The sequence below is a fragment of the Callithrix jacchus genome, chromosome 3 (assembly GCF_049354715.1).
Source record: "Callithrix jacchus isolate 240 chromosome 3, calJac240_pri, whole genome shotgun sequence".
NCBI lineage: Eukaryota > Metazoa > Chordata > Mammalia > Primates > Cebidae > Callithrix > Callithrix jacchus.
Genome location: NC_133504.1, coordinates 183,788,402 through 183,814,682, shown reverse-complemented (window position 1 = coordinate 183,814,682; position 26,281 = coordinate 183,788,402). Strand labels below are relative to the sequence as shown.

Genomic DNA, 26,281 nt, shown 5'->3' with positions numbered 1-26,281 from the left:
TACCTCATACTTCTACCCTCTTATTCTGAGGCTAGAAGCTTCTGCTCTTTACACCTGTGAGTGATACCCACTGCCTCTTGCTTTTCATTGCCACATGATCCACTCTTTTTTATGGAGAAATGGGACTTGAAATACTTCATGTGTAGTTGTATAAGGGATGCTTCTCACCATTCTTAGAGCTGGTAAGAAGTATGTGTACCTTGTCTTGGACCATTAATGCCCTGTTGATGAAAGACGTTATTCTCTCCTTTCTTGCTCATGATTTGAGGGAGCTTAGCCAATGTCTCTGCTTCCTCTAGTGGAAGCAGCTGTGACTCATGCTGGCCTGGGCTTTGCCTACTTCTGCCATTTGATCACTGCCATCTGGGCCACTGATACAAACTAGGTCACGCTTTGACCTTTGACACTCGTTGATTATGGACACATATGGAGGTCATTTTAAATCCAGAGACTAGGATGGTCTACTGATATTTGTCACCACCCATGTGTTCTGGTGGAGATTTTCTCCCCTAGGGAGATTTCGTGGATGTGGATTGCATGAGTACCATTGATGGTGGACATGGGTTACCATGGTCTCTGCCTCTGGCTCCCACATCCACGGTTCTGAATCTCAAGATGTCAGTCTTCTATGGGCTCCATTTGAGTGGCAAAAACCTGAGGTTAAGAAACCAGCAACATGAATGCTGTGTATAGATCTGACCCACCGGCAGTTCCCATGTCTGACAAAAGCATTTCCCCTCTGCCCTGATGATTGATTGAGCCTCAAACATGGTTTCCAGAAGGTTGGTACAAATTTATCCTCTTTGGGAAACATGCCTGCTTTTCTTTGCTGTGGTGAGTTCGGTGAATTGAGGGATACGTCCAACTAGAAAATCTCCCTGATACTTTACTTTACGGAAGGATGGCGTGTAGCCTTGTAGCTTCCTGACAATCACAGGACGGGTGACTGACAGATGTTTCATGTCATTCTAACTTTGGGTGGATGCCACATGTGCTGCTACCCCAATTGAAAGCCATGAATTCCATCTGAAATTGTTCTATTCGAGTCTTGATCCCTAAGTCCTACGGGATGAATGATTTGTCTACAAGTAAAATTTAGCTCTGCCTGTCCTTGTGAGCATCTGAAGTCACTTCAAGATTGACTCGAATTCAACATTGGATATTTCTGGTATGTGTAAGTCCTCAGAAATTATGAAGTCCTGAACTTCAAAGAATTCCATATCAATGCCTACATTCCAGTTAGTAGGGATGATGGATTATACTAATGGAAATTATTTTAAAAGTCTAACAGAAGGGAACTCTTTCATTGCCTTCTGCAAGCCATACTGATTTCTGGAGTTAGACCTACTATGTCATCAGGAGGTTCCATTGCTTATCTTTCAAGAAAGATGAGCTGTTTCTGTGGAAGAGAACCTATGTAAACCACCTGTCCATGACTGTGGGTGGTATCCTGAATCAAAATGCCTGAGTGTCTTGTTTCTTTCTCTATAGTGCTAAAATGAGAGGAATGAGTGACTTAACACATCAGCCTCTTTTTCCTCCACATGTTAGCCTTCCCTCCTCTGCTTTTATGTATAGGAACTTTTTTCCTTGTCTTCAGCTATACTTAATCCATTTCTCATTTCAACAAGTACCATCTATTTTTTTTTCCCTTTACCAGCCTTTATATATTTTTTGGGAGTATTTTTAATTGCATTTTAGGTTTTGGGGTACATGTGCAGAACATGCAAAACGGTTGCATAGGTACACACATGGCAGTGTTTTGCTGCCTTCCTCCCCTTCACCCACATTTGGCACTTCTCCCCAGGCTATCCCTCCCCAGTTACCTCCCCCCCGCAGTCCCTCCCCTATTCCCAACAATAGACCCCAGTGTTTAGTACTCCTTCCCTGTGTCCTTGTGTTCTCAGTTTTCATCACCCACCTATGAGTGAGAATATGTGGTATTTCATTTTCTGTTCTTCTGTCAGTTTGCTGAGAATGATGTTCTACAGATTCATCCATGTTCCTACAAATGACACGAACTCATTCCTGATTGCTGCATAATATTCCATGGTGTATATGTGCCACATTTTCCCAATCCAGTCTATCATCGATGGGCATTTGGGTTGGTTCCAGGTCTTTGCTATTGTAAACAGTGCTGCAATGAACATTCGTGTGCATGTGTCCTTATAGTAGAACGATTTATAGTCCTTTGGATATATACCCAGTAATGGGATTGCTGGGTCAAATGGAATTTCTATTTCTAAGGCCTTGAGGAATTGCCACACTGTCTTCCACAATGGTTGAACTAGTATACACTCCCACCAACAGTGTAAAAGTGTTCCTATTTCTCCATTCTCTCCAGCATCTGTTGTCTCCAGATTTTTTAATGATCGCCATTCTAACTGGCATGAGATGGTATCTCAATGTGGTTTTGATTTGCGTCTCTCTAATGACCAGTGATGAGCATTTTTTCATGTTTGTTGGCCTCATGTATGTCTTTTGTAAAGTGTCTGTTCATATTTTTTGCCCATTTTTGAATGGGCTTGTTTTTTTCCTGTAAATCTGTTTGAGTTCTTTGTAAATTCTGGATATCAGCCCTTTGTCAGATGGGTAAACTGCAAAAACTTTTTCCCATTCTGTTGGTTGCCAATTCACTCTAATGACTGTTTCTTTTGCCATGCAGAAGCTGTGGAGTTTGATTAGGTCCCATTTGTCTATTTTGGCTTTTGCCAATGCTTTTGATGTTTTGTTCATGAAGTCCTTGCCGCCTTCTATGTCCTGAATGGTTTTGCCTAGATTTTCTTCTAGGGTTTTTATGGTGCCAAGTCTTATGTTTAAGTCTTTAATCCATCTGGAGTTAATTTTAGTGTGAGGTGTCAGGAAGGGGTCCAGTTTCTGCTTTCTGCACATGGCTAGCCAGTTTTCCCAACACCATTTATTAAACAGAATCTTTTCCCCATTGCTTGTTTTTGTCAGGTTTATCAAACATTGTATGGTTATAGATAAGTTGCGTTGCCTCCAATGCCTCTGTTCTGTTCCATTGGTCTATATCTGTTTTGGTACCAGTACCACGCTGTTTTGATTACTGTAGCCTTGTATTATAGTTTGAAATCCAGTAGTGTGATGCCCCTTGCTGTGTTTTTTTTTTTTTCTTAGAATTGACATGGCTATGTGGGCTCTCTTTTGGTTCCATATGAAGTTCCTGGTGGTTTTTTCCAGTTCTGTGAAGAAAGTCAGTGGTAGCTTGATGGGGATAGTGTTGATTCTGTAAATTACGTTGGGCAGTACAGCCATTTTCACGATATTGATTCTTCCTAACCATGAACATGGAATGTTTCTCCATCTGTTTGTGTCCTTTTATTTCGTTGAGCAGTGGTTTGTAGTTTTCCTTGACGAGGTCCCTTACATTCCTTGTGAGTTGTATTCCTAGGTATTTTATTCTCTTTGTAGCAATTGTGAATGGCAGTTTGTCCTTGACTTGGCTCTTTCAGTCTGTTATTGGTGTATAGGAGTGCTTGTGATTTTTGCACATTGATTTTATATCCTGAGACTTTGCTGAAATTGCTTATCAGTTTCAGGAGTTTTTGGGCTGAGGTGATGGGGTCTTCTAGGTATACTATCATGACATCTGCAAATAGAGACAATTTGGCTTCCACCTTTCCAATTTGAATACCCTTTATTTCTTTTTCTTGCCTGATTGCTCTGGCTAGAACTTCCAGTACAATATTGAATAGGAGTGGTGAGAGAGGGCATCCTTGTCCAGTGCTGGATTTCAAAGGGAATGCTTCCAGTTTTTGCCCATTCAGTATGATATTGGCTATTGGTTTGTTGTAAATAGCTTTTATTACTTTGAGATACGTTCCATCGATACCAAGTTTGAGGGTTTTGGGCATAAAGGGCTGTTGAATTTTGTCAAATGCCTTCTCTGCATCAATTGAAATCATGTGGTTTTTGTTTTTGGTTCTGTTTATGTGGTGAATTCATTTATAGACTTGCTTATGTTGAACTAGCCTTGCATCCCCGGGATGAATCCTACTTGATCATGATAAGTTTTTTGATGTGCTGTTGCAATCAGCTTGCCAGTATTTTATTGAAGATTTTTGCATCTATGTTCATCATGGATATTGGCCTGAAGTTTTTTTTCATGTTGAGTCTCTGATGGGTTTTGGTATCAGGATGATGTTGGTTTCATAAGATGATTTGGGAAGGATTCCCTCTTTTTGGATTATTTGGAATAGTTTCAGAAGGAATGGTACCAGCTCCTCTTTGTGTGTCTGGTAGAATTTGGCTGTGAACCCATCTTGACCTAGGCTTTTTTGTGTGGTAGGCTCTTCATTGCTGCCTCAACTTCTGCCCTTGTTATTGGTCTATTCATAGTTTCAGCTTCCTCCTGGTTTAGGCTTGGGAGGACACAGATGTCCAGGAATTTATCAATTTCTTCCAGGTTTACTAGTTTATGTGCATAGTTGTTTGTAATATTCTCTGATGTTTTGAATTTCTGTGGAATCTGTGGTGATTTCCCCTTTATCATTTATTATTGCATCTATGTGGTTGTTCTCTCTTTTCTTTTGTATCAGTCTGTCTAGTGGTCTATTTTGTTGATCTTTTCAAAAAACCAGCTCTTGGATTTATTTTTTTTTAAGGGGTTTCATGTCTCTATCTCCTTCAGTTCTGCTCTGATCTTAGTTATTTCTCATCTTCCGCTAGGTTTTTGAGTTGTTTTTATCTTGCTCCTCTAGCTTTTTCAATTTTGACGATAGGGTGTCAATTTTGGATCTCTCCACTCTTCTCATGTGGGCACTTATTGCTATATATTTTCCTCTGGAGACTGCTTTAAATGTGTCCCAGAGACTCTGGTATGTTGTGTCTTTGTTCTCGTTGGTTTTGAAGAACTTCTTTATTTCTGCCTTCATTTCATTGTTTATTCAATCAACATTCAAGAGCCAGTTGTTCAGTTTCCATGAACCTGTGCAGTTCTGAGTTAGTTTCTGAATTCTGAGTTCTAACTTGATTGCACTGCGGTCTGAGAGACTGTTATGATTTCAGTTGTTTTGCATTTGCTGAGGAGTGCTTTACTTCCAATTATGTGGTCAATTTTAGAGTAGGTGTGATGTGGTGCTGAGAAGAATGTATATTCTGTGCATTTGGGGTGAAGAGTTCTGTAAATGTTTCAGGTTTACTTGTTCCAGGTCTGAGTTCAAGTCCTGGATATCCTTGTTAATTTTCTGTCTGGTTGATCTAATATTGACAGTGGAGTGTTAAAGAATTTCACTATTATTGTGTGGGAGTCTAAGTGTCTTTGTAAGTCATTAAGAACTTGCATTATATATCTGGGTGCTCCTGTATTGGGTCCATATATATTTAGGATCATTAGCTCCTCTTGTAACGATCCTTTTACCATTATGTAATGACCTTCTTTGTCTCTTTTGATCTTTGTTGCTTTAAAGTCTATTTTATCAGAGATGAGAATTGCAACTCTTGCTTTTTTGTGCTCTCCATTTGCTTGGTAAATCTTTCTCCATTTCTTTATTTTGAGTCTTTTTGTATCCTTGCCTGTGAGATGGGTTTCCTGGATACAGCACACCGATGGGTTTTGCTTTTTTATCCAATTTGCCAGTCTGTGTCTTTTGATTGGTGCATTGAGCCCCTTTACATTTAGGGTTAATATTATGTGTAAATTTCATACTGCCATTTTGATGCTAGCTGGCTGTTTTGCCCATTAGTTGATGCAGATTATTTTGTTGATGCTCTTTAGCATTTGGTATGTTTTTGGAATGGCTGGTACTGGTTGTTCCTTTCTATGTGTAGTGCCTCTTTCAGGAGCTCTTGTAGAGCAGGCCTTGTGGTGACAAAATCTGAGTACTTGCTTGTTTGCAAAGGATTTTATTTTTCCTTCACTTATGAAGCTCAGTTTGGCTGGATATGAAATTCTGGGTTGAAAGTTCTTTTCTTTAAGGATGTTGAATATTGGCCCCCACTCTCTTCTGGCTTGTAGGGTTTCTGCCGAGAGAGCTGCTGTGAGTCTGATGGGCTTCCCTTTGTGGGTGACCCAACTTTTCTCTCTGGCTGCCCTTAGTATTTTCTCTTCATATCAATCCTGGTGAATCTGGCAATTATGTGCCTTGGGGTTGCTCTTCCTGTGGAATATCTTTGTGGTGTTCTCAGTATTTCCTGGATTTGAGTGTTGGCCTGCCTTGCTAGTTTGGGGACATTTTCCTAGATAATATCCTGAAGAGTATTTTCCAGCTTGAATTTGTTCTCTTCATCATATTCTGGTACACCTATCAAATGTAGGTTAGGTCTCTTCATAGTCCCACATTTCTTGGAGACTTTGTTCATTCCTTTTTGCATTTTTTTCTAGTTTTGGTTTCTCGTTTCATTTCATTGGGTTGATCTTCGACTTCTGATATTCTTTCTTCTGCTTGGTCATTTTGGCTGTTGAAACTTGTGCATGCTTCACGAAGCTCTCGTGTTGTGTTTTTCAGATCCTTGATTCATATTCCTCTCTAAGTTATCCATTCTTGTTATTTCCTCTAATCTTTTTTCAAGGTTTTTAGTTTCTTTGCATTGATTTAGAACATGTTCTTTTAGCTCACAGAAGTTTCTCATTATCTACCTTCTGAAGTCTAGTTTTGTCATTTCATCAGTCATTCTCCATCCAGCTTTGTTTCCTTGCTAGTGAGGAGTTTAGGTCCTTTGTAGGAGGCGAGGTGTTCTGGTTTCGAGTGTTTTCCTCCTGTTTGCGCTGGTTTCTTCCCATCTTTGTGGATTTATCCACCTGTCGTCTGAGTAGTTGCTGACTTTTCGATTGGGTCTCTGAGTGGATGCCCAGATTGTTGAAGTATTTCTGTTACTTGGGTTTCCTTCTACCAGTCTAGCTCCTCTGCTGTACGACTACTGAGGACCATTCCAGGCCCTGCTTGTCTGGGGTGTACCTGTAGCAACTGCAGGACAGTGAGGGATGCTACCAGTTTTTTCTTCTACTATCTTTGTCCCAGAATGATGCCTGCCAAATGTCAGTTTGATCAGTCCTTTTTGGGGTGACTCTTTGGATATACAGGGGTCAGAGAGCTGCTTGAGGAGACGGTCTGTACTTTATAGGAGCTCAAGTGCTGAGCTGTGAGCTCCATTCATTCAGGGCTGTTAGGCTGCTACGTTTAAGTCTGCTGCAGCAGAACTCATAAAACCCCTTTTTTTCCTCAGATGCTCTGTCTCTGGGAGTTGGGGCTTTCTTTGAGTGTCCATTGCACTATCCTGCCCAGCTAGGAGGCAGTCTAGTCACTATTTGCCTGCCGAGGCTCTGCCCTGCTGCCGTGGGCTCCACCCTGCAGTGGAGTCTCTCTTATGGCGGGTTGTCTTGGCAACAGCAGGCTGCGTCAGCAATGGGAGTGTACCTCAGGGGCGGATTGCCTTGGTAATGGCAGACGCCCCTCTCCCACTGAGCTGCACTGTCCTTGGTTCAGCTGTGCCTGGAGTGAAACTCTCCACCTGGAGCATTTCAAATTGCCATTTTGTTTGTCCCTGTGGGGGTGAAACCCACCAAGCCTGCTCACCTGGCTCCCTGCCTCAGCAATTTTTTTTTAAAGTTGAACAGTTGGCTCTCCCAGGTATTTCAATCGCCTGCTGTTAGTGCACTGGGATCTGTGTGATTTCCCGTGCAGCGACCTACTGCGCTGGCTCAAACGCCGCTTCCCAGGAATCTCCTGGTCTGGCTTACTGTCCAAGTCCCATTTAATCAGATGGATATGCTAATCTGCCCTCCCAAATCTCTGATTGCTGGTTTAACAGGGCATCCAGATCTGTGTTTTGTGTGGAGTGTTGCGGAGTGCCGCTGTGCTGTGGCGTCGGCCAAAGCATACGCACCAGCCGAAACAGCTGCGCTGGTGTCCCGTGTCTTTCCTACACCTGGGAATTTCCCGTTCTGTGGGCAACAAAGATCCGTCTGGAAATGTGGCTTTGACTCACCCTCTGTGTGTTCACCGAGAGCTGCAATCCTGAATTGTTCTTACCACACCATCTTGAATCCAATCTCCCCTTTACCAGCCTTTAATGAGTTGATTCTCTAGCGTCTGTTTTGTGTTGCTATAACAGACTACCTGAGACTGGTTAATTCATAAGGAACAGGTTTGTTTCTTACACTCTGGAGGTTGGGAGGTGCACAGTTGAGGCCATGTCTGGTGAAGGTAGAAGATGGAAGGCCTGGAGAGTGCATGAAGGGGGACTGAACTCATCCTTACACCAGAAGCCTGGCTGACACCCTTGAGGGCAACCAGAATCCCTGATGACCACAGCAACTCCAAAGTCCCCATCTCTCAATACTGTTGCACTGAGGATTAAGTTTACAAAACAGGAACTCTTGGGGGGAGCACATTCAAACCATCATGACTAGTTAAGGTAATCAATGAGTTTTAAAAACATGGTTATGAATCAAGGGTGTAAATATTTGTATTTCAGTCCTTTACAGTTATAATCCACCTGTCCTTCCAATTTCTGGTATCCCACATCTCATGTGGAAAGTTTCCCCAGGTTGACTCCTCTTTTGACACAAACTTAGTTGCCTCTAAAACTTCCTTGACTTGTGCCACAGTACAGTGTCTGAAGTTCATCCTGTACCATTTTCTGCCCAGGACCCAGAATCGGACATTTTTGAAAGAACCCAGTCCCTTCCCTTTGGTGTGAAAGGGTGTTTAGAGACCACAGTGTAGGCAGTGGGGGCAGGGGCACTCATTGCCACTGGGTTCCATATCTTAAGCTGAATGCTTTCATGGATGTTTGAATTCATGTTCTTGGTCTGGCCATCTGCTGCTTTGTCTTTGAGGCATGATCAACTCTATCTTGAACTTAATTTCCTCCTTGCTATATAAGTTTTCTAAAAATGATTGTGCACCTTAGGTGACTACCTGGTCCTGGGAGTTCTTGTAGTGACTTTCTTGCCCAAGCTTATAAACTGATAGGCTCTACTGAGAAATAACTTGGCTTTTCTAACTGGCTAAAGTGACCTCCATTTGTGTTGAAGGTCGTTATGTACTGAACCTGGATGTCCTCTGAAGCTATGACATCTCTGCTACTCTTAAAATTGCCCTGAGGACACTAAGACCTAAATACTAGAAGACTAGAGCTCTGGACCTCACTGACCAGCTGTGAAGTCTGAGGATTTGGGTATCTTAGTTTCTCTTGTGAGTAAAGCTGGTGAGGATTCAATCATCAGACTTGGTGGGGCTACTTCATCTTTAGCAATGAGTCCATTGTAGTTTATACCTTTAGGTGATATAAAATTTTGTACCACAGCAAGACACCCTCTTTATATCTTCATTGGATGGCTTAGGAACCACTAAATATAGTGCTCCCATGGGCAACACTGCACCTTCTGTGGGTGGACAGGTGGAAGGTGGAGACCTGGGGTACAATTCTGAAACCATTAGTCTGCAGTGGCACTGTTAGATGAGCCAATCTCTGGCACAAACTTTGAGCCAGTGAAGTGTTCTAGGTGGGACAAGCAGCTATTCATATCGTCCAGTCATTAGCCTTTGTTTTTCTGGGGAGAAAGGCTGAGAAGTCCTGGGGGACATGGCTATGAGAATAAATTTTCGTCTAGTTTTGTGATGAACTTTCAGTCGAGTTGCCAAAAGGTGCAAACCTTTCATCCTGCACTTACTACAAATGACATGACAATCGGACCTCATTGGCCAGCTGTGAAGTCTGAGGACTTGGGCATCTTGGTTTCTCTTGGGGGTAAAGCTGGTGAGGATTCAATCAGACTTGGTGGGGCTACTATGTTCTCAGCAATGAGTCTGTTTACACCTTTTAGGTGACAGAAAAATTTTGTACCATAGAGAAAGCAGCTTGTCTTCAGTACCTTTGTCTACCAGATGAGGCTGTCAATGTGACAGTGGTGGTACATGTTTCAGGGTCCACCTCCTGAGAAGTGGTCAATGCCTTTTTGGCAGCCACATCCACATGTCACTGGGAACCCCACCAGTGAGTGGTCTCCTGCTTACATACATAGTTCGTGATGAATGCCTTCACCTGACATCTGTGGCAGCAGGCCAATTGCTCACAACCACTTGGGTTGTACTGGGAAGGCCTAGTTGTACTAGGTCATACTAGGAAGGTGTGGGGATCTGATGTGCACATTCATCAGCTTATGACTATCTCCTTCCAATTTCCAGTGATGACATTTTGGGCTTTATTGACATGATTTCCAGTTCCAAAGAATCTGACATCTCAAGTTTAAAGTTCTGGTGAGGCTGGGTACAGTGGCTGATGCCTGTAATCCCTGCACTATGGGAGGCTGAGGTGGCCAGATCACGAGGTCAGGAGATTGAGACCATCTTGGCTAACATGGTGAAACCGTGTCTCTACTAACAATACAAAAAATTAGTTGGGCATGGTGGTGGGTGCCAGTAGTCCTAGCTACTTGGGAGGCTGAGGCAGGAGAATCGCTTGAACTCGGGAGGTGCAGAGGTTGCAGTGAGTCAAGATGGTGCCTCTGCATTCCAGCCTGAGTGACAGAGCAAGACTGTCTCAAAAAAAAAGTTCTGGTTGAGTAACCTTGCTTCTCTGCTCTTATGTGCCCAGGCCTTTTCAATTTTAATACCAGAGGCTATTGTGTAACAAGATCATCTGGGAAGAGCCACTTGCCCCATAGCTTCAGAATGGGGCTATTGCATGAGATTTGGTCTTTGAGAGTGAAGGTGGGGGAGGGTTCCATCTTGCTTTATGCCTGGAGTCTATGAAGTCAATTAGGTCAGTGCAGGCATGTACCTTCTTTCTCCTGACTACAGGTGGTTCTTCATCTCCGTGTCCTGATGGTTCTCAGCTTTACTGGCAATCTCCATTTGGTAATAAGTTGGTTAGAGAAAGTGAGTCATATTTTGAGATTTCCTCTTGGATGAACCATCTTTTAGTAAAGCTGAGACGGCCACCGGTAAACTGAGTCTGCATGGTGCCCAGGAATGGGCCTATGCAGCCTGATGCACATGGTTTGTCCTTCCAACTCCTTGTTAACGTCTTGTCTGCTAATGTTGGCCACTACCTGGAATGTCTTCAGAGTTCAAAGTGAATTCTTTCCTGCCTGGCTGGCAATGTGGTGTAGGGTTGTTAGGTCCTGTCTGTACATGAGTTCAGGTGAGTTTAATGATGTTTCTGGCTCTGTTGAATTGGTAAACCCCAGAGTAGGGAAATAACTTGGGCACTCGGCTAGGCACCCTAGTGAATGAATCTTTCTGTCCCTTTGAAATGTCCAGAACATGGACTAAAGTCTTAGTACATCTTGCAATGGGTGGGTATTTTTACATAGTGACACGTTAAATGTGCCCTTGGAACTTTCCTGAAAACTTAATGGATAGTGCCATAACTTAGAAACTTCGCCTAATGATGAGAGAAATGTTTCCAGAATGAATCACTAATAATTGCACCAGATTTCATGATAGGACATTGCATTATTACCGTAAGTGCCCCAAAAGAGATACTTCTAGCTTCATGATCAACATAGCAGCTTCTCTGGCAGAAGGTACTCAGTATTCAATCTGAGGGGCATGATTCTGAAATCGTTTCCACCATGTTGTCTGACTGTTTGGTCTGCCTGGTCCCTCCAGGGCAAAAGCCACGTGAACCACAGCTGTGACGTGGAGGTAGCTGCTGTCCTTGCTTCCCAGGTCTTAGCCTTTTAGTTTCATACTTGCAGATGTTTTCTGGTGAAGTGGTCAGAGCCAGAGCAATGGCTGTCACTAGGGGCAGGGTTGAGGAGGTTCAGAGCTGTCTGTGGAAAGGCTTGACTGGGGGCAGGGCATGTGCCTGAGAAATGTCCTGCCTCTTGCGTGTTGACCACAGCTCATGAGTTGCAGGGACCTCATGGTCCCCTGTGAAGTGTGAAGCAGCATCAGTGGTATAGAATAAGGATGTTGCAAATGCTTCTAGTGACCTGGGTCAATGTAGTGGGCTCTTCATGGAAGATAAAATTGAGTTCTCCCATCTTTGTTAGATGGAATAATTTGGATGTAATTGTATTATCTACCTTTTGGTGGATAGCATCAAGTCGTCTTCTGGGCCCAAAGAATACCTTGCAGATAAGTTTTAGTTGTACACTTAGTTCCTAATGACTTTATATGTGTATGTGGCAGTTCTGTGGAGGTTAGTTAAATCATTTTCTGAAATAAAAGGAGCCAGATCATGTCATTTGTGTTTCACTGACAGCTGACTCTTGCAGTGTTTTGCTTTGCTGTTCTATAATCTTGAATATGTTGTGATCCCTTAGTCCTCCAACTTTTGTAATACTGATCCTCAAATTTTTGTTTTTCTACAAAAAAAGCTTTGATCTTCTGAAATGTTTTCAATCACAACACTCCATTTGCAAAGCTCATTAGAGATTGCTAAATGGATGTTTTCTCCACTACAGTTTCCTTCCCTCTTACTAAAGCAAAGATATCCTGATCACATACACTGACTTATCCTAGAGGTGATTTTTTAGGATAAAGCATTAAGTCACTCTTCCAAAACCACCGTCTATTATCCCAATCAAGGGAGCAGATTGCTGCTGGCCTCAGAACATGGCTGGTCCTCACTGTTGGCTCCACTCACATAGCATCTGGGGACTCAAGACAGTGCTTTGTTTTGGATCATTCTGTAAATGCATCATTGAGGCCTCAGTCTAAACTGTCCATTTTCTGGCTCTTACCATTGGCTGTTGCTTAGCAACTAGGTAGGTGAGCACCCAAAGTAATGGTGTACCAACTATACCTCTTAAAGCATGAACTGCACTTGAGACTTCCAATTCTCACTGCCTTTTCAGATTATTCCAGGACCACTTTCTCATAGCCTAAACCACTCCTACAATGACAAGTTAGCACTAGTGATGAATCACTTTTTTTCTCTGCAGTGTCCATATAGCTGCTCACCCACTTTTCCATGACTTGTTCTTAGTTACTGAAGTGCCTAAGTGATGTTACCACTGTCTTACTGGGGTCTTCCACTAAATAGACTTAGGGATTTCTGACTTAGCTATTCTGTTCCTGGAATCTTCAGACACAGCTCATGATGAGCATTTTTTCCATGTTCCATGAATATAGAGAATAACTGTCTCTTTGCAGAATGGTATTTGGAATGAGACCAGTATCTTCTTCATATGGGCGTAACAATCTCACCCTGAATCTCACAGCTGAGAACTTGCAACTGGAGAGTGCTGACAAGACAAGTAGCAAGCATGAGTGATGCTCGTAAGTTCCTGAGGCTTACATCCTTACCTCTGCCTGTTCTGGGGATTACATGTAAAATCTTTTGAGGCTGTCATTAACCTCCAACAGTTAAATGCTCTGCTCCTGAGTCTGTTGGTAAATTTTCCCAGAATGAGACTTGCTCTGAGCTGGCAGTTGAGGCATGCTTAACCCTGGACAGGAGCCTATGTACCTGCTACGTCGTCTCGGTGCAAAGCAACTGTTGCTTCAGCCCTAGGGCCTCGCTGGCTTCCCACTGTCCATTTAATGTTGACATTGGAAGTAGGGGCATTGTTCAAAGGATTTTAGATGGTACTGACAAAATGTTTGCATATACTCTATGATGACAGTGGCTGCAGTCTCGTCATTTGCCCATTGAAGTGATGGGTCTTGACTGCATCTCTTTTGAAAGGTTTTGTTGGAATTTGCCATGATAAATGGCCTGCACCACTGCAGGGTGCCACCTTGCAGAATTGCTGCATAAAGCATGCACTGCTCCACTCTCCCCCTGCCTGCCACTCTGCAGCCATAGGCCAGTGAAGTTTTTCCCTTTGCACCTCAAGTTGTATGTGAGATGTCCTACAAGGGCATAGCAACATAATGAGGATTGTGTGCATAAACCCAAAACATGAGATACACATCTACTTTTTCTACATGGATTTGTCTGGCTGCCTTTAGTTAACCTTCCTAGTGCAGTCTGCTCCAGAAGACTGGAGTTGTCCATGCTGAGGAAGGATGGCAGAGAGGAGCCTGAATTCCTGCAACTTGGGGACGGATGAGTCCTCATGATTCAACCTGAGAAAGCCGATTGCCTTGTCAGTAGGGTGGGGACATCAATTCTGTCTGCTTTGGGTTGTGGGGTAGAGGCTTGAGTGGCATCTGGTCTTTCAGGATCTTGACCTTGACTCTGCTGCTGTGACTGGTAAACACAGTATTTTGACACTCAGGTTGGAAAGTGAATGGTCCTTTGTAGGGAACCCTGTACACTTTATAGTTCATGTCGGCTTATAGAGGTTATCCTCTAGTTTGAATGACAACCATGAATTTCTACCACAGCCATATTTTAAAGCATGATTCCCCAGCGGGAATAATTTTTGTTTTGCCTCCCTCATCTTAGATTGTTGGAGGACCTCCTCTTTGACCTAAACTCTTCAGTTATCAGTCAGCACTTAAATTTTCCTTCCCATTTGATATAGCTGCTTGCTCATGCCTCTGGTTATGGGCTCCCTGTTCTGTGCTACTGAAATGAACTTGGCACCCAACATGTGTCTTGTGAGAATCCTCCCCTAACTAGGACATTAAGAATTTTATGCAGATGGTCCAGGCTGCTGGCTCTAAGAGATACATGTTCCTATAACTTTACTGTAAGAGTTTGTGATAGCACCACCCACCCCAGCATCACACATGCCATGGCTAGTTCCTAATGGAAGCTGCTCTCAGGTTTGCTTGGCTTTGACTTTGCCTGCTTCTATGGTTTCATGATTCCCATGATCGGGCCACTGCTGGATATGACCAAGGTCATCCTGAGTCCTGTTTGCCCAACATGTGTTTGTGTGTCCATGTGGTGGTCATAGAGTTTGGGATGATCCAGATGAGAATTCTTACCACCTGATGTTTCTGGTGGTAGCTGTTCAGTCTTACCAAGGGAAGACCTACTGGAAGTGGATCACATGGACATTATTGACTGGGACCCTGGGTCACCATCAGGGATTTGAATAAAGGAGAACATTAGGACAAATAACTAATGCATGTGGGGCCCAACACCTAGACGATGGGTGGATGGGTGGATAGGTGCACCAGACCACCATGGCACACATTCACCCAAGGAACAAACCTGTGCGTCCTGCAAATGCATCCCAGAACTGGCTCTATGGCTGCCTCCTCACTCTTCATGTTTCTGGGCCTTTTCCTTTCCTCCAAGGAGGTCACTAGGTACACTGTGGAGACAGCAAGACCTAGAGCACATTTCCACTCCAAAGAAAATTCTATGGCCGTGTCCCTGAATATCAACAGTTCCTATCAGTTTGAGCCTCCAGACCACCTTACATGTTTTTCACTCAAGTATCAGGAAACTGGAGCAACTCCCATTTGAACATGAAATCAGGCGATTCCTTCCCGCTGTGTGCTGCAGATGCACTTTTCTTCGCAGGTTCTTGCACTGCCTTACTGGGATGGGTGGTTCTTGTCCTTGGAAAACAAATTACTTCCCAAATCAAAGAATTCAGAGGGCAGGAATCATTCCTGACTTTGCTCAATACCAGCATCTGATTTGCTGATAACCAATAGGTCATTTCCTGGCTTCCAGGATGTCCTGGCAACTTAGCTATGTGTCTCCCAGAACCTGCAGATGACAGGGCAACAGAGTCTGATAAAAATCACTGGGAGCTCCTGAGGTGGAGGGCATGGAGCAGGAGAGATCCCAAGCTCTTGAATTTTCATTAACCCACTGCTTTTACACCAAAACAAAATTGGTTTGTCAGTTGCAGTGGCAAACACCCAGGCTTAGGTGATATACTACAGACCATGTCCCTTAAAGACTAAAATGTCAGAAGCCTGAGTTTTCCTCGAAGCACAGTCCCAATGTCACACTGGGGGAGTGTTCAGAGCAGCAGGTGCTTCCTGTCAAACATGGAGAGGGCAGGGCTGGTCCTTTCTGTTTCTGCAGATGTGGAGTACCTGGGACCCAGGGGCAGTGAGATGACCTAAACTCAACCTGGAGAATCCAAGGGCTAACATACACAACATCGGAATTTGAACCGTTTATATTTCCTGCTACCCTCTTTCAGGGGTTATTTACGATTACTGTGGTTCATTTCTACTGTAACCATCTCTGAACATTAATACGTCCCAGGAGTAGTTTTCTCATGAAAGGGACGGTCATCTCTATCACCACATCTTACACTGTTAGAAACTACTACACTGTATTAAGTTTTAGTATAACCTTTAAACTTGTCTTTAAAGTGTCTGTAAAATAACTCTTAATATGATACAGCTCTATTCGTATTTTAACAAGTACTATATCTTAAGCTAAATATTCCAACTGTTTTGTGACTTCATATTCTCTAGTTGGCCACTGCCTGCCACTTTATTAGGGAGGCTACATTATTCAGTGGTGCTTATGAAAACACAGTAAGAATACTTCATGCATGACTATTGAGATAGGTAAGGGGACTGCTGCAACTTGATTTTTTTAGTATGAGAATAACTGGACTCAGAACACAGCACAGGCAAGTGGGAATTAATAGCTAAGTAGTATTGGGTCAGTAGACCCTGATGAGATACCAAAAGTGAAGAGGAAGTTTGCAAAGCACAGTTAGGGTCCTTTGCTAAAACTGGATTTTACAAGGACATCCACAGATGGGCCTAAGACTTGGTCTGATTCCAGTTGGCCCAGCAAAGAATCTTGATCACTCTACCTGCTGTTTTAACTTTTGAAGGATGATTGTGTCTACCACTGTCTCTTCAGGTATTTCCACTATATCCTTAGGTTTGGGTTTATGCTCATAAACAGCTGTATGTTTCTAGAGCTCGTCCTTATTCAGACAGCTTATGATGGTTCTACCTTTTTTACTTTGAATAGGGGGAAGTCGATAAGGTAAACTGCCTCTTTGCTGAAGGCAGTTTTGGGAAGCGAACATGACTGCCTCATAAGCACAGGAATCTCTCAGTGAGGCTAAAACTATGGTTATGATTTTTACCCCTGGAGCACTGCAGCCTTGCTCTGAGTAACGAATTCAATATTGGGAGGTCCACAAGGAGGGGATGGCAGGTGTGTGGGCTGTGGCCATCCTCAGAGTTCTGCTCGAGCTGCCTTTTAAACTGTCTGGAGATGTCTGACCCAGACATTGGTCCGGATAGCTGATCTTCAGAGACAGTCTCAGAGGAGGCTGTTCTTGAACCTACCCTGAAGTCAGTCCTGTTAGCTCTGTCTACTCAAGTTGAATCCTGAACAACTATCATCTATTTTGCTTAGCTGTAGTTATCTAATTTCATTCTGTTCCATAGGTTATGAGTGAAAGAGACATGTGACCTTTGGGATCTTGCCCTTAAAAAGGAGATAAACCTCCCTTCCCCTTCCACTGTCTTTATGACTGAGTCCTCCCTCTCTGGGAAAAGGACATCAGAGGAGAAATGCGACTTAGGAACCTCCTTGAAGGTGTCTGTAAGATGAGAGTAGTGGTAGGGTAGGACTTTACAGCAGAGTACTCGCCCATTAAGGTAGTGCTGGGTTTGGTAAATGGGTCAAGGACGGTTCAGTGGGGATGCATGTTGGTTCCTACAGAGCACCCATTCCCTCATACCCAATTGGACAGTTTTCCAACATCTTCCATGTGGAAGAAATGGAAGGTGGCTCAGGTAGCTGGAAAACCTCTTCCTAGAGGCATCTACGCCTGCCTAGACAGAAACACTGTCATGTTCTTTCCTGCAATGCTGTAGCTGGTTTACTGCTGCCTTTTAACTGAGATCTTGGCACTCTGATCAAGGTTTCCTGGGAGGCATCTTTCTTTGTTCGGCTGAAAACAATGGGATATGACGACAAAATATGGGTCAAATCTCTACAATCTCTTGTCTGTTGAGTGGAATATTCAAGAGGTTTCAATTTCCTTTCCTTGAGGACTGTTTAAATATTTGCCAATGACTCATGGCTTTTTCCCTTGGTCTTGTAGGTATGAGTTTGTTACGAGTGGGTTAAGACATGGTTCCTAAGAACATTCACACATGTGGAACTGATGCCTTTAAAAGACTGGATATGTGAAAAGATGTTACCAATGCCAGTAAAATAACCTGTGATATTGAGCAGTGAGTTTGTGACAATAGAAGCGGAGAGCTGGGAATAGGAAGAATGTGGAGGTTGTAGTCAACCCTCTGTTGACTACAAGGGTCTGAGCATTTACCCCCTGCCTCTGTAAGCCAGGTCACTGAAATTTTTCTCCTCCTGATGAGCTAATTGCCTTCTGCTGAGATGTTTATGTATGGAAGAACAATGAACCAGAAGGGTTGAGGTTGTGTCCCTGGGCAGCCCATTTATTCCAATCAAATGTCATACTGCTTGGATGTCTCTTTAGGGGAAGGATGGGCTCAGTGCCTCCTGAAGCATTGAGAATAATTAATGCAATAACTGAGTAAGTCAATAGCCAACTGAGGCTAACTCGAACAGAAGGTTTCCTCATTTGAAGTCATGCTTTCTCCAAAACACATGAGACTGTACTCAAGTATCTAAAATAGGTTTACATCATTTGCCAGATGTCCCCTTCGTATTATGGATTGTTCTAAGATGACTATGGAAGATATTCACAACTGTCATTTCTTAAGTGCTATGGAAGTTAGAAAGTTTTGGTCTCTGGATATGGCATCTTGGTACTATTGGTACCCAGATACCAGGTCATTCATTCATGTTGCTCAGCCTCTGTGAACTTCTTCACCAGTACCCTTACTGTGTACCAATGAATGAATGCCTTGTAGCCAAAAACTACAGTAAACTGTTCAAAGATAGGCTTGAACCGCTCTAAGATGCATTGTGAGAATTGTAGTGTTCATCACTTACTGCTTTTCATTGGCACCCACATCATTACATATTAGGGGAAATGGGATGGGAAATATTTTGTGAACATGTAGTTGAGTGAGGGATGCTTCTCTCCAGCCTCTGAGCTCACAGGAAAGGTGTGTATCTTATTTTAATTGGACTATTAATGCTTTTATGGAAAGAACTTCTCTCCTCTGTCACTGCCTTCAGCAGTAATGGGAGGGAGACTTGCCAATGTCACATTGCTTCAGAGTGGAAGCTGCTGCCAGACGTGTTTGGCTTGGCTTTGCCCACTTCTGTGGTATTGTTGGACCCCCATGCTGGATACAACCTAAGCCATTCTCTGACCCTGATCTGCTGGACATTCTTTGTCTACGATCAGGGGCACATCCAAGCCTGGGATTGGGATGGTGTCTGGCTTGTTCTCGCTCATGATGAAAATGCTTTAATAGAGGTTAATACATAGCAAGAATAGTGAATGCACACACTGAAATCCTAGAACACACTGTAGGTGAATAAAGAATTGATACTGCTTGTACCCTCCCCCAGTAACAGGCCTTAGGCCACTGGCTCCTCAGCCCACTCGTCAAACACTATCTTTCCTCCTTGACTGTGGTGTCCTCGTATTACTGATATTCAACGACCAGATCATTAATGTTTGCTCTCGGCCTTGTGAACTCCATTTCATCCTGAAAATGGAAGTCAGTTACTTTAAGATGTACCTGAACAACTCTGAAATGTGCCAGTTGTTACTGATAAAGGCCGTGGACATTTTTAGTTATATCACGAGTGGCTACTTTGTTTTTCCTGACCATGGGGTATAAGCAGATGTCACTGTCTGACATTCAGGAACATCCTTTGAAGGGCAGCCTTCCCTTCCTCTCCCTTTGTGGCTGTTACTCAGAGGCCAAGAGCGACCCTCCAGAGGAATTTGAGGAGAAGCACAAGGTGTTCCCCTGAGTGTTTTTGTTTTACCTTCTAAGAAGTGTCTGGTAGGCCAGGACATCCATTAGTGAGCTGCTCTCCCATTCATAGGCCCTGAGCTGTCCTTGAGAGAAGGTTCAGAGTTGACAGGAAACACTGTCAACTGCTGTCCAAGGTCCTGTCAGTAGTCAAGTCCTCTGGTTGCTAAAGATAACCCGTTCTCACCAGCCCCAGGAGCGAGGTCATCAGGCACTTGTCTTACAGGCGGGATAGAAGGTGGCACAGAGAGCCAGCTTCATCAGAGTGGGAGAATGCCAGGCTTTCCCCAGACAAGCACGGGGTGGGCTGCTCTGTTCTCTTGCGGTCCTGAAGTGTCACAATACTGCTTTTCACTAAACAGCATCTCACTCTGAGGAAAGCTTTCAGGCAAGCTTGTCTGTTTCATCCCATTATGTTGTGAACTGAACGTGAGCCCAGGAATCTCGTCCAGCGAGAGGGTCCCAAACCTGGAAGACAGTGTGCACGGAAAGGGGAAAAAGAGTGAGGTCTGGAGGACTACATGAGCTATGCCCATGCAGCAATTTTATTTTTGCAATAGGTTCCATTATATAGTTTTCTGCTTAATGTTGTTTATGTCAGATCAAAATACTTAAGTCACAAGGTAAGCAAGTTACGCCCAGTAAATACTTAACAAGTGTAAATACTTAAGTCACAGGGCAAGTAAGTTATGCCCAGTAAACTTAAGTCACAAGGTAAGTTACACCCAGTAACAATTGTAAATACTGAAGTTAATATTTTACAATGAATGTAGCAAGGATCCAAAATGAACACAGGCAATAAACCATAAGGAACAGAAAGCGGACACAATGCCTCCCAAGTCCTCATATCCATAAAGTAATGTCTGTTAATTATTTTGAATAGCATAGTCCCTCTCTGTTCCTGCTTTCCCTCAGCTCAACTCCCCCAACCGGGGATCTCTGTCCGGGCTCTAGCTCACCGTATGGCGAGGCCCATTTCCTAGGGGCCTCACACGGGAGTGATCCCCACAGATCTCCCTCACCATTATAAAAATGATGGGAAATACAATGGAAACACATCAGGAGGAAGTCTCTTCTGCCCACCTTAGGGTGAAATAAATGCTGAGGTCTTAGGTTTCTGTTCATGTGACTATTGTAATGTCACTTAATGGATTTCCAGCATTGTGCTCATTGCTGCACTTCCAAGTGGGATCTGAATGTAACTTAGCGGCTACCTTTCTCCTAAATGTCTAAAAACTGGCTTACTTGATGTGAATATTTTGTAAAAATGATTAATCTGTCCTCAGCATTTCGAGTCTTCAGCCCATGGGTTGTAGTGAAGCCTGACTGGGAAACACTGGTTTCCAGGTGGATCACTTATGGATTGAATCGGAAGGAAGCTCAGGATGTGTCTGAAATATTTTAAGGATTTAAAAAATATTTTTAGAAAATACTTTGAAAGTAATTAAGATCCCTGATTGGGAGGGGGAAAAATCAACATGATGAAATTTAGGAACAGAAATGCAAGAGAAGCTGCTGCCCTGGCCCCTTCCAAGGGGCACAGCCAGGATACGAAGCTCATTTTAGGATCCCAAGTGTACGCTCTGGTTGATGGAGAATCACTTCAGTGTGAGCCTTATGGTGGAAGGGCCCTGTCCAAAGTCAGGATCAGAAATAGGACAGCTCATCATGCTTGGCTTTGTTGGTCTGGTAGTTAGACAAGGTCAAGGGCTGGTTTTCATGAGAGAGACTTTTGAATACTTATAAGTGGACAAAGTCCTCGTCACCAACATGCACCTTGAAGTAGTTCGTCCCTGCGGCCACCTGGCTCTTGAATGACCCCGCCTTAAACACGGGGAACTTTGTGTTTTCTTTTTCTTCAAGCTGGGACCTCACCTGGTCCTGAGTCTTGAGTGGCCAGCTGTGTGGCAGAGGGCACCCTGCACATCATCTTGGTGGCAACAGAGGGACCCAGCAAGGGGACTGGGCTTTTTTTTTTTCTTGCTATAAAATACTTTATTAGGTGAAACTATACATGAGATGTAAAGACAAAGAAGTGTATAGTGTGTAGACACACGGCTATGAGCACACTAAAGAATCCACATTGCTTTCCCCCCTTTACCTAGAAAAGGTATTCCCTACAAGTTTAATCAGGGGCAGGGCTGGACTGGACACTGCACTGACCTGCCAAGGGAAAACTTTCCAGGCTGTCTTTTACCCTTAGAGAGGTGTTTGTGGGTTTTGTGGTTCTCTTCCTAGCAGCCTCTGATGGTGAGGATACAGGTCATCTTGGTTCCCTGATGCTCCTACTGTTTATTCACTAAAATGGGCTTATTTCTACTAGAAAGCATTTGGGACTGACTGTTGTCTGCCATCCAGATTTTCTTTAAATTTGAGCTTCAATTTATCTCTAGAAACATCTTTTGAGTGGTGACTCTGTGGACAGTGTTACTTGTGAGCCTGGATCTTCCCCTAAGGTTGAAACAACCTGGGCTCTCAGATGATAGTCTATAGGGGATCATCTTCCAAACCTTGTCTTCGAGTCATCGGACCAGCATCCTTAGATAGTGGTGACTTGAGAGACACTTGTTGATCTGTGGGTTTTGATTCAAGGGTTTAGAGTTTGTCTGAATACATTTTGGGGGAGGTGCTTCACCCAGAGTGTGTGAGATCATGGTTGTGGATGAAGGGGCATCCACCTGGGTTGAGTGTCATCCATAGTGCCCTAGCAGATGGATGGTTTCCTACACTTGGGCATATTGCTACTTGAACTTTAAAATAGGAAGTGCAAGGCTGAAGGCAGGTAGGTTGCAGCCAGCTGCCTCCTGAGCTTTCCTTATTGACACCTTAGGTACCTCCTAGAGGTGTGACAGCTGCAGACAGGGTGAGGACCATGCACAGCATGGCTGATAGCAGCACGTTCTCTGGGCAGACAGGGCCTGTCTGGAGACTAGAGCAGAATTTTGAATCTGTTTAAGTCTCCCAGTGTCACCCTACAGAGATTCACTATCAAGTAAGGGCAGGAGTGCAGGGGTGTTAGGATGATGGAAACTGTTCTTTCCGCCTTCCTGGTCTTAAATCTTTCCTAGGTCATGCTTCATGCTGTTGTGGAGAGCATGTCTCACACAGTGCAGTGATGTCAGAGAAAACAAATGCTCAAGATCTGTATGAGACAAATTTGGTGTGCGTGGCGGGAAGGGGCCTGTCTCACAGGGTGGCTCTGCTGCCATTCAGCCTAGTGTGAGGCAGGTGACTTACTGGCAGTGCTGCATGTCAGAACTCACCTGAAGCCTCACTTTCTCTGGCTGGAATGTTGGTGAGCCTGAAACCAGTTCTGTGAGAGTCTAACTTTAGAGAAATGGGCCCAGTGTGCCATGTCAACACTTTAAAAGGGGAGTCTGATTTTTCAGCTTAGTCTTATTCTGGGGACATTACTATTGTGAGATGCATGGAAATAGTTTTCCAGATACAAAGGGTTTTGTTTCTATTTTTGTTTTCCTCACTATGCAGTGCTGTTTTAATGTAGACTGGTAATATTTCATGTAGACACAGCTCTTACCACTGCAATTAGTTAGGTCAACTTGATTTTGCAGGGTGTTTCTTATATCTACCTTGGACCTGAATATCTTGTAGTGGGCGTGTTCTGTTTAGCTTCACTGCTTGTGCAACTTTCCACTAAGGACTTTGGTCCTTGATTCTGGAGAGAGCATTTCTTTTTACAGTATTTCATCCATTTTCAAGTCTGTATAAAAATGATCACACTCCTGACCATACTCAGAAGGGCCTGAGGTTACTGACCTTACACATGATGTCTGGGAATCAGAGCAAACAGTCACCAAGGGATGAGATGAACCCTTGACTGACCATCACCTCCTTTTCAGGTAGAGGCACTCACATAGATTGGTACCTGGACAGTGTCTTGTAGTGGCCTCAGGTGTGAATTCTACCAGTTCCTTTTAGTCTGATTTAATAGTGTGCATCCACTGACCTGTGAAAACATTGCCTGCATGAAAAACTTGGCTCACGGTACATAGGGATGATCTGAGTCAAGATAACCATGTATTGAGGGTAGGGATGGGTTGAGCTGGAAGATGTAGGTAGAGGTGAGGGTGGACCTCAGGGCCCCGGTGGGGGACCAAGAGTAGTATGACCATACAGAATACTTAAATATCCCACAGCTATGCCCTGGAAAAAAAATGGTGAGAAGTGGAGTAGGCACATCTAGCTTGAGTTGTCTCCTTTTCTCTAGTGTGCTAATTTTCAAGTCAGTGACAAGGCCAACTCCATGGGTTATAGGGAAGTATCCAGGCCTTGTATGCTGCTGTGTGGAAGCTCAAGCCTCTTTACTCCAGAGGGTTGCCATGGCTTTCATCTTTCTGTGTGCACCACCCAAGGGACAGAGCTAGGTCCCCATCCATGGCTGATCACATGTGGTATACCTGCTGTAGATCTTGTGTCTATCTCATAAAACCTACAAACCCAACATAACTTTTTTCAGGCTCATATGGGTCTGCTGCTTTCTAGGGGGCCTCCTTGGTGAAGGAATTGTGTATATAGATTTGTCTCAGGTTCCTGCCTTTTCTCTGATTAAACCCCAGAACCTTTGTGTCCCACTCTGGCACAGTACATGAGGGATGAGGTGCTTGGAGAGGCTCTGCACTAGACCTGTGTGAAGAGATGCACATGGCTTGTTTTTGCGCCTCCCTGGAATGTCTGCAGAGCTCACCATGAAGTTTCCCAGCTTGGCTCTGAGGTGTGGTGTATTGGTTGTGTTCTTCCTGGAGGGCTGGGTTCTGGTGACATTATGTCTATTGGCTTTGTTCATCTTGTCTTCATGGGAAATTGACAAGGGCAATGTCCTTTGGAACATCTGTGAAAGGCTGTCTGTTCTTTTCCCTCTGGACTGTTAGAGCATGACCTCCGAGTCACAGGATACCTTTGTAAGAAGCAGGAATGTCTTCTGGTTCATGGTTTGTTATGGCAACTTTTCCACAAATGTGTGGTGATAAGGGCAGTGCTTTGGTATTCAAGGACTGAATGTAGAATATTGGTCAGTATCCCTAGGCTTCTGAGTTGTTTCATTTGTTCCAAAGGTATGAGAGGAACAGGAAGCTTCCAGCTCCACGGTCAATAATGGCACCTTCTCTAGGCAGGAAAAACTCAGGATGATGTAAAGGGCACAATTCTGAAAGCATTCCTGTCCCCATGGTGTCTGAGTGTGCTGGGTCTGCCTGGCTTCTCTGGGGCAAAAGCATGAGCCTGACAGAGCTCACTCCTTTGATGTGGCAGCAGCTGCTGGTCTGGCTTTCCAGGTCTCAGCCCACTTGAGACTGAACGTGCTTGTGTCTTCTCTGGGCTCTGATCACTTCCAGAACAGTGGCTACCCGTAGAAGAGGGTGGAGGAGGTTCAGAGCTGCTTGTGAGAAGATGTGTGTGTCTGTGCAGGTGGTTAGTGTCCTGCCTCTGCCAACAGCAGTGCCGACTACAGCTCCTGATCAGGAGCTTCCTGGTCCACTCTGAAATGGGAGTCCTGCTGGAGCAGTTTAGCCTCTGGGCAGAGGATGTTGAGAATGTCCAGGGGTCTCTATCGGTTTAGTTGGTCTACAGGAAAGGTGGGGGCAGTTTGAGAACGTTTCTACTTATATTGGCTAGAATAATATGGATGATTGTTTCTACTTTTACTGGTGGGGAACATTCAGTAGTTATCTAAATCCTGAGAATACTTTGTGGTGACTTTTTTTTTAATTGAATACTTAGTTTCTAATGTCTTCATGTTTGGACTTGAATCTTCTGTAGAGCTAAGAAATTAATTTCTGAAACCTATTTGAAAATGCACTGGGCCATAGCTTTCCATGTCTTCCTCCGGTGTCTTATGATGGTCTCAAATTGCCTGTGATTTGCAAATCCTGGCAGCTTTCTGCCAAAATACTGATTGCCAAATTTCTAGTTTTCTACATAAAACTTCTTAACCTTAGAAAATACTGCAGAACCCATTATTCAAAACAGATGAGTGATTTCTTCCCTATAGTTTCCTCCCCATGTGTCAAGGCAATGTTGTTCTGACTAAAATATTAAAACGCGTTGAGTTAGTCTTGCCACTAGAGCAGCTCATGTTAATTGGCAGGGTTGATAATGCAGCTGCTCTCCAGTGTCCTCCACTCACACAGCACCTGGGCATTCATGGGATCAGGACACCTAGGTCCACTGGGAGCAGCGAGGAGTTGTCATCTTTAAGATCATTGCATAGACACATAGGTGGGGCCTGAGGGTTTAAGCCCTGCCCATTTCTCGGCTCTTGCCATTGGCTGTTACTTGGTACTTAGGTAGGTGAGCCCCCAGATTGGTGTATATAAATTACAACCTGTTTTCAAAGCATGAACCTCTCATGAGATTTAGTAACTTTCTAATTGCTGTTTGATTTTTTTTTTTTCCCCCAAGGAACCATGCACTGAAGCTCAAACCATTCCTACAATGACAAGTGAGCAAGTGACAAATCCTATTTCACCTTGTGTTGGCATAGCTGCTCTTGGTTCTTGAAGGATTTTAGTTACCATTCTCCCATTGTAACCAAACACAGATCAGCCACTGGCCATTTGCAGACTCCAGTGGTAAGAGTGAGGTAT

At 43.8% G+C, this 26,281-nt stretch overlaps 1 pseudogene; it reads right to left on the bottom strand.

Moving 5' to 3' along the window:
* Positions 1-21,308: 21,308 nt before the first annotated feature.
* LOC108590992 (cystatin-B pseudogene) lies at positions 21,309-21,609 on the bottom strand (annotated as a pseudogene).
* Between the last annotated feature and the right edge of the window lie 4,672 nt (positions 21,610-26,281).